The sequence below is a fragment of the Rhineura floridana genome, chromosome 2 (assembly GCF_030035675.1).
Source record: "Rhineura floridana isolate rRhiFlo1 chromosome 2, rRhiFlo1.hap2, whole genome shotgun sequence".
NCBI lineage: Eukaryota > Metazoa > Chordata > Lepidosauria > Squamata > Rhineuridae > Rhineura > Rhineura floridana.
In genome coordinates, this window is record NC_084481.1 from 232,109,337 (window position 1) to 232,118,174 (window position 8,838).

The 8,838-nt window shown below is 43.5% G+C and overlaps 1 pseudogene; it reads left to right on the top strand.

Annotated features, from left to right (window-relative positions):
- The first annotated feature begins 256 nt into the window (after window positions 1–256).
- LOC133378518 (5S ribosomal RNA) lies at window positions 257–375 on the top strand (annotated as a pseudogene).
- The last annotated feature ends 8,463 nt before the right edge of the window (window positions 376–8,838 follow it).

The following is an 8,838-nucleotide window of genomic DNA, read 5'->3' on the forward strand; positions in this document are numbered from 1 at the left end:
GCGGGCTTCCCCCAGGCACCTGGTTGGCCACTGTGAGAACAGGATGCTGGACTAGATGGGCCACTGGCCTGATCCAGCAGGCTCTTCTTATGTTCTTATGTTCTTAAGACCCCCAAAAGGAGCATCCCAGAGGCGTGGCAGGGGCGGGAACTGGAGGGAGGGGGACTTATTCTGCATTCGAACTCTGTTCAGCTCAGTTATGTGGCGACCTGGTGGAACTTACATCCGCAAAAAGGGTGGTGTAAGTCAAACTCTAGCCTGTGTCCATACTACCCTGAACACGCCCAATCTCGTCTGATCTCAGAAGCTAAGCTGGGTCAGGCCTGGTTAGTACTTGGATGGGAGACTGCCTGGGAATACCGGGTGCCGTAGGTGTAGAGGAATGGTTTCATTGGTGATCACTCGTGGCCAAGTAAGATTGTCTTCCAAGATAAAGTCTGTAACGGTGGGTGCATAATTGACTGTGGAGGCCAATTCTGGATCCACACAGCCTCCCACAGTGAGGACATCAGTTTCCAGGTGGAAGATGGTTGTGATTAGGATTTGCTTGACCTGCCTTCTGCTTAGCTCGTTTGTCCCGTTCGCCCTGTACTCGTGCTTCTTCGAAGTCCATAGCACTTTTGATGATGGCTGACCTCCATTTGGGACGTTCATGGGCCAAGACTTCCCAGTTTTTGATGTTCACGTTACATTTTTTATGATTTTTTAAGAAACCACCTCTGAATACCTCATCATGAAAACCCTATGAATGTATCCAAAAAAGGTTCTTAGGGTCACCATAAGTCGTAATCGACTTGAAGGCGTATAATGTCTGAAAGAGGCAGTGGTGAGACCACTCCTGAAGAAGCCTTCCTTGGACCCAGAAGATTTCAGCAGCTACAGACCAGTAGCAAACGCCCCATTCCTGGGCAAGATCTTGGAACGAGTGGTTGCTGGCCAACTCCAGGCGCTATTGGATGAAACCGATTATCTAGATCCATTTCAATCGGGCTTTAGGCCCGGTTTTGGCACTGAGACGGCCTTGGTCGCCCTGTATGATGACCTGTGTCGGGAGAGAGACAGAGGGAGTGTAACTCTGTTGATTCTCCTTGACCTCTCAGCGGCTTTTGATACCATCGACCATGGTATTCTTCTGGAGAGGCTGGCGGAGTTGGGAGTCGGAGGTACTGCTTGGCAGTGGTTCCGCTCCTACTTGATGGGCCGTCTCCAGAAGGTAGTGCTTGGGGAACATTGCTCGACACCGTGGGTTCTCCAATGTGGAGTCCCGCAGGGGTCAGTTCTGTCTCCCATGCTTTTTAACATCTACATGAAGCCGTTGGGTGCGGTCATCAGGAGATTTGGAGTGCGTTGTCATCAGTACGCTGATGACACGCAGCTCTACTTCTCCTTTTCATCTTCTTCAGGTGAGGCCGTCGATGTGCTGTACTGTTGCCTGGCCGTGACAATGGACTGGATGAGAGCTAACAAACTGAGGCTCAATCCTGACAAGACTGAGATGCTGTTGGTGGATGGTTTCTCTGATCGGATGATGGATATATTCCCTGTCCTGGATGGGGTTACACTCCCCCTAAAGGAGCAGGTTCGTAGCTTGGGAGTCGTTCTAGACTCTTCCCTTTCACTTGAGGCTCAAGTAGCCTCGGTGGCTCGGAATGCGTTCTACCAACTCCGGTTGGTAGCCCAGCTACGCCCGTATCTGAGTATGGAGGACCTTACATCAGTTGTACATGCTCTGGTAACCTCGTGTTTGGATTACTGCAATGCGCTCTACGTTGGGCTGCCTCTGAAGACAGTCTGGAAGCTACAGCTAGTGCAAAATGCGGCGGCCAGACTGTTGACAAGGACCAAACGGTCCGAGCATATAACACCTGTTCTGGCCCGCTTGCACTGGCTACCAATATGCTTCCAGGCCAGATTCAAAGTGCTGGTACTAACTTATAAAGCCCTGTACGGCGCGGGACCACGATACTTGTCGGAACGCCTCTCCCGCTATGAACCGGCCCGTACACTACGTTCTGCTACGAAGGCCCTCCTCCGGGTTCCAACTCACACTGAGGCCCGGAGGGTTGTGACAAGATCTAGGGCCTTCTCAGTGGTGGCCCCCGAATTGTGGAATAGTCTCCCCGAGGAGGTCCGCTTGGCGCTGACATTGTCATCTTTTCGACGCCAAGTTAACACCTTCCTCTTGCCCAAAACATTTTAACTGTACTTTTTAACTTATTATAACTTAATTGGATTTTTGCACTGTATTGTTTTTCTTATTGTATTTATTGTACTTTTTTGCTATTCACCGCCCAGAGAGCTATCGCTAGTCGGGCGGGATATAAGCCTAATAAATAAATAAATAAATAAATAATGACAAGAAGTCAAACTCTGTTTTAACGGCTTGTTTCCCCTCTTCCAGGCTTCGGCCGGCTCAGCTGACCGTAGCTTTGCTCTTGAATGGAGTTTGGAAATGGCATAACTTAAATTGGGGTAAATTACGCTGGCTTTCCATAGTTAGGATTTCTCCCTAAACTGGGTAAATTACATTCTCCTTACCTTATTCCACCCTGTTCATTTTAATGCAAAGGAAACGCAGTGCGTAATTTACATAATCAACTACGTATTGTTTGTGGACTGAAAACAGTGTCAACAGTAACTACCGATTGTATATGCTGGATTGATTTACATTCCAGACATGGGATGAATAAGCGAGCAAGGGCAATTTCATCTCCTGTTTCTGTCACCATCAGAATTCCCCAGTATCCCTATTGAACAGGCCCCCTTAAACATGCCCACATTTCATTGGATCCCAGGACTGGCTCTCCATACCATTCAGAACGAAGGAGGCAGGTGAAAAGAGGTCCTCTCTGTGAGTCAAGGGGAGAGTGGCTGATGTAGGGGCCTTTTCTCCATTGATGGGGGTATCTGATAGGGTTGTCCACCTGGCCTATTTTGTGCTTGCCACACCTCACTGTAGGGATGGAAACTTCTGCCAGCTTCGGTTCTCTCAGTCCCTCATTTTTCCAACCACATCTCTGCACCAATTTGTGAATATATATATATATACACACACGTTAAAAAAGAAAAATACTCATGAAAATTCTCCAGCATTTTGGTTCAAATTTCTCCTAATATTTTTATTTTTGTCTGCAGTTTTGACTAATGTGCACATATTTGCAACCTATTTCTCATCATATAATGTATTTTTGTATGTCATTTTCACGAATCTATTCATCTTTATGCACGCCTTCCCACAATACATGCATTTTTGTGAACGCTATTTGGTTGGAGAACTACATCACGAAATTCGAATCTGTGTGAATTTCGAAGGAGGGCTGTGCTTCGGGCCTCATATTGCTTCGGAAAGTGCGGATTTGATAGATTCAGCTTTAAATTCTGGTCTCCTTCTGGGAGGAAGGGTGGGATATAAATTTAACAAATAAATACATTCAAACTGAATCAAATTTCTCCCCCATCCATACCCCAGGGCTACCCTTTTGTGACTGGAGCCCATGGCACTTTGTCAAAATTCCAGATGTGCCCACTGGCCCAAATAGATGGGTGACCCCCTAGGCTATGATTTGCTGGCAAGGCTCTTCTAAAAGTATCTTCTGTCTGCACGTTGCATGTCAGTACGGGAGAGAGCCTTCTCTGTTACGGCAGCTGACTCTGGAACTCCTTCCTCGTGTATGTACAGTTGGTGCTGACTTGTTTACCATTTTGGCACCAAGTCAAAACTTTTCTGTGTGCCTGGTAGGAATGGACACACCTCTCAGTTTCAGTTTGTCTCAGCTTCTCATTTTCCCAGGGTTACGCTTCTGCATCAGCTTACGATTTTTTCTTGAAAATTTGTAAGCATTTTAGGACACATTTCTCCCAACATACACATTTTTGTATGTAATTTTGCCTCTTGTACATATTTTTGTAAGCTGTTTCCCCTGTTATAATGATTTTTGCATGCTATTCTTCACAAATACAGGCATTTTTATGCACACTTTCCCCTATTTTTATGTATTTATTTATTTATTATTTGATTTATACCCCACCCTTCCTCCCAACAGGAGCCCAGAGCGGCAAACAGAAGTGCTAAAAACACTTCAAAATATCATAAAAACAGACCCTAAAATACATTAAAACAAAACAACGTTAAAAACATTTTTAAAAAAGCTTTAAAAACATCTTTTAAAAAAGGGTTAAAAACATTATTAACAAAACATATTAACAAGCGATTCTAACACAGACACAGACTGGGATAGGTCTCAAATTAAGAGGCTTGTTGGATTGTTGTAAATATTTTTGGGGGGGTTGGAAAACTGAATGACAAAATGAAGAAAAGTCCAAATTTCTCAGGATAACCAGGCAATTTTCATTAGGAAAGGGATTGAAAGTAAAACTGCCAATCTCATAATGCCTATATACAAATCCATGGTGCAACCGCATTTGGAATACTGTGTACTGTTCTGGTTGCCTCACTTCAAAAAATATACTGTAGAGTTGGAAAAGGTTCAGAAAAGGGCAACCAGAATGATCAAGGGGATGGAGCAACTCCCCGGTGAGGAAAGGTTGCAGCATTTGGGGCTTTTTAGTTTAGAGAAAAGGCGAGTCAGAGGTGACTTGATAGACACGTATAAAAGTATGTGTGGAATAGAGAAAGTGGATAGAGAAAAGTTTTTTCCCCACTCTCATAACACTGGAACTCATGGACATCCAATGAAGCTGAATGTTGCAAGATTCAGGATAGACAAGAGAAAGTCCTTCTTCACATAGCGCATAGTTAAGCTGTGGAATTCGCTCTCACAAGAGGCAATGATGGCCACCAGCTTGGATGGATTCAAAAGAGGATTAGATAAATTCATGGAGGATAAGGCTATCCATGGCTACTAGCCACCATGACTATGTTCTACCTCCACTGTCAGAGGCAGTATGCTTCTAAATATTCAGTTGCTGGAAACAGCAGGAGGGGAGAGTTGCTCTTGCACTCAGGTCCTGCTTGTGGGCTTCCCATTGGGGCATCTGGTTGGCCCCTGTGAGAACAGGATGCTGGACCAAATGGGCCCCTTTGGTCAGATCCAGCTGGCTCTTTTTATGTTCTTATCTTCAGTTTGCATATTGTTTCAGGAAGTGCAAATTAGACAAGCTTGCATTAAAATGAGAACTGAACCTAATTTCTCCCCCATCGAATATGGCCTCCGTGGCATGCAAGGTCTTCCATCAGCTGATTGAACCTGAGGAATTTCCATGTGCATTACAGCTGATGCCCCTTTCCCTTGAAGCTGCCTCATCTGCAAATCTTGTGGTGGCCGCTTAATTATTATTATTATTTATTGCATTTATATACCTCCCCATAGCTGAATCTCTTTGGGCAGTTTACAACAATTAAAAACATTAAAAACAAATATATACATTAAAAAAAAACATTTTAAAAAAAACAATTTAAAAACACATGCTAAAATGCCTGGGAGAAGAGGAAAGTCTTGACCTGGCGCCGAAAAGATAATAGTGTTGGTGCCAGGCGCACCTTGTCAGGAAGATCATTCCATAATTTGGGGGCCACCACTGAGAAGGCCCTCTCCCTTGTTGCCAGACTCCCAGCTTCCTCCAGAATCCTGGAGGAAGGCCTTGGAATGTTGAGAGTATTGTACAGGTGGGTTGTGTCGGGAGAGGTGTTCTATCAGGTAATGTGGTCCCAAGCCATGTAAGGCTTTATTAGGTTAAAACCAGCACCTTGAATCGAGCTCGGAAACATACAGGCAGCCAATGCAAGCGGGCCAGAATAGGTTTTATACGTTCAAACCGTCTGGTCCCTGTTACCAATCTGGCCACTGCATTTTGCAGAAGCTGCAGTTTCTGAACCGTCTTCAAAGGCAGCCCCACGTAGAGCTCATTGCAGTAATCTAAGACATTGTCCCCAAAGAGGAAATTAAATTAAATTAAACTAACATTTGCTGATGCTAATTTGTACATGTAGACGCAGGTTTAGAAATAATTACTATAATCTAAATAGAAATTTAAACAGGAATAGGAATATAGATAGGAATAGGAAGGCGGAATGCCTGCTCAGTCAAGTCTTCTGTCCAGGCACTCAGGGGCAACTTCAAGGCCCGCCCCTGCTCTCTTTCTTATTGTCCCATTGCTTAAAACCACACGTAGACCAGGCAGCCCTTCAGACAGAGCACACCTTCAAATAAAGAACTGTCTTCTGTAAAGTAGGGCACATAGCCGCCCTAGCAAACCTTGGGGATCAGATCCACTGAAAACCGCACATCCTACAAACTTTGGATGCACCCTAAAGGAGAAAAGTTCACATTACTGTCGCATTTTAAACTGAGCCAGTTTCATCCATAGACTGAGGTCTTTGGTGCATAGCTCAGTGGCAGAGAGCCTGCTTTGCATGCAGAAGGTCCCAGCTTCAATCTCTGGCATCTCCAGGTAGGGTTGAGAATGTCCCCTGCCTGAAACCCTGGAGAGCTGCTGCCAGTCAGTGTAGGTAACACTGAGCCAGATGGACCAATGGTCTGGCTCAGTACTGTATAAATCAGCTTCCTAATGTCCTATGTTCAAAGACCTTTGCTACTCTACACCCGTGTGCACCTTCGCCCTTGCCCTGCCTGTGACCCTTCCCTTTTGCAAATCTCCAGTGACGGGAGATAGTTGCCATCTGGTTCATAACCCTTGCTGTTTTTAGTGGGCACTATGTGGTTGCATTGCATTCAGAGTTGGTGCTGGAGACAGTCTCTGTGCTCAAGTTCTGCACCTGTAGCTGGAATGCCATGATACGGTGGAGAAAATATTTCCTTTGCAAATCTTTGCAAATCCATTTCAGGCTGTGGCTGGACGATGTATATTTGAACACGTGGGACCTCTTCACTTAAAGAAGAAATTACAGTTTGTTGAGAAGGCCAAACCTATTCCCCTCACATGCTTTTTGTTCAATGCACATGCAGGTTTTTTTCACCCTGAGTGAGCAAAATCTGTCAGTTTAGGGTTTCTCTAAGTTCCCCATTTTCCCACTATTAAGTTCAGTTCTTCCCTTTTCCATTAATCAGCATCAGTGAGAATTTTCCCAATATGCCTGTTTGTATGCAATTCTGCCTAATGTACACATTTTTGCAAAGCCGTTTCGTCCAATATAATGAAGTTTTCACTATGATGTCCTAAACAATATAAAATCTTTTTAGAAGGTTTAAAATGTTTTATTTTTATTTATTTATTTATTTATTTTATTTATTTATTTTTATTAAATTTCTATACCGCCCTATAGCCGAAGCTCTCTGGGCGGTGTACAAACTAAAACTTCCATCTACAATTAAAACACATATTTAAACAATTTTAAAACTACATCCAAATTTCAAAATTGTAAACATTTTAAGACAGACAAAAACACATATTAAAATACTAAAATGCTAAAATGCTAAAATGCCTGGGAGAAGAGGAAAGTTTTAACCTGGCGCCGAAAGGATAGTAATGTTTTTAGCTTATTTTGAATTGTATTGTTTTAACATTTTCCTGTTTGCCACCCAGGAAGAGCAGGATACAGAATAAATAAATAATATAATATGTGCCTTTTTATGCACACTCCACCCCAGTGTATACAACTTGGTACACACTACTTGGCTGAAGAACTGCACTGCAAAATTCGGAGAAGTGCAAATTTCAAAGAATGGCTGTGACTGCGTTCACATATTGTTTTGGAAAGTGTGAATTACGTAGACTTGCCTTTAAATAGAAAAAGCTTAACCCCTGGATTCCTTACTTTAATTTTTAAAAATGATTTTATTATACCACCATACCATACCATACCATCCAGAGAAGCATTTCTCTCTCTCTCTCTCTCTCTCTCTCTCTCTCTCTCTCTCTCTCTTTTAAAAAAAATACTTTATTAATCAGACATATTAGTTGATTTAAAATTCTTTTAATCCAATAAAAAGATGTCCCTGATTAAATGAGCAGCAAAGTTTTTTTTTTTTTAAAGAATCATAGAATAGTAGAGTTGGAAGGGGCCTATAAGGCCATCGAGTCCAACCCCCTGCTCAATGCAGGAATCCAAATCAAAGCATTCCCAACAGATGCCTCCAGTGTCAGAGAGAGCCCACTACCTCTCTAGGTAATTGGTTCAATTGTCGTAAGGCTCTAACAGTTACGACGTTTTTCCTGATGTCCAGTCGAAATCTGGCTTCCTGCAACTTAAGTCCATTATTCTGTGTCCTGCACTCTGGGATGGAGAAGAGATCCTGGCCCTTCTCTATGTGACAACCTTTCATGTACTTGAAGAGTGCTATCATATCTCCCCTCAGTCTTCCCTTCTGCAGGCTAAACATGCCCAGTTCTTTCAGTCTCTCCTCATAGGGCTTTGTTTCCAGTCCCCTGATCATCCTTGTTGCCTTCTCCTGAACCTGTTCCAGTTTGTCGGCATCCTTCCTGAAGTGTGGAGACCAGAACTGGATGTGGTACTCAAGATGAGGCCTAACCAGTGCTGAATAGAGGGGAACTAGTACTTCACCGGATTTGGAAACTATACTTCTGTTAATGCAGCCTAATGCAGAACTTTATTTTAATATAAGAACTGCAGAAGGAAAGTACCATGTGCAAAGAGGACTCCATCTCTCACTTAAGAGATAATGCCTCTTCCAAGACGATGCCTACTACATCAGATGCATGGATCATCTATAACATAGGATAGGTAGGGACTTGTGGCCTTCCAGATATTGTCTGACTAAAACTCCATGTATCATACAAACCAGGGGTAATGGGAACTGGAGCCCAGCAAACATTTGGATGATCGAAGGTTCCACAGCTCTGACCTACCAACAGTGAATGCTCCTCACTTCAGAACTATCATTTGTACTAAGGCTTTAG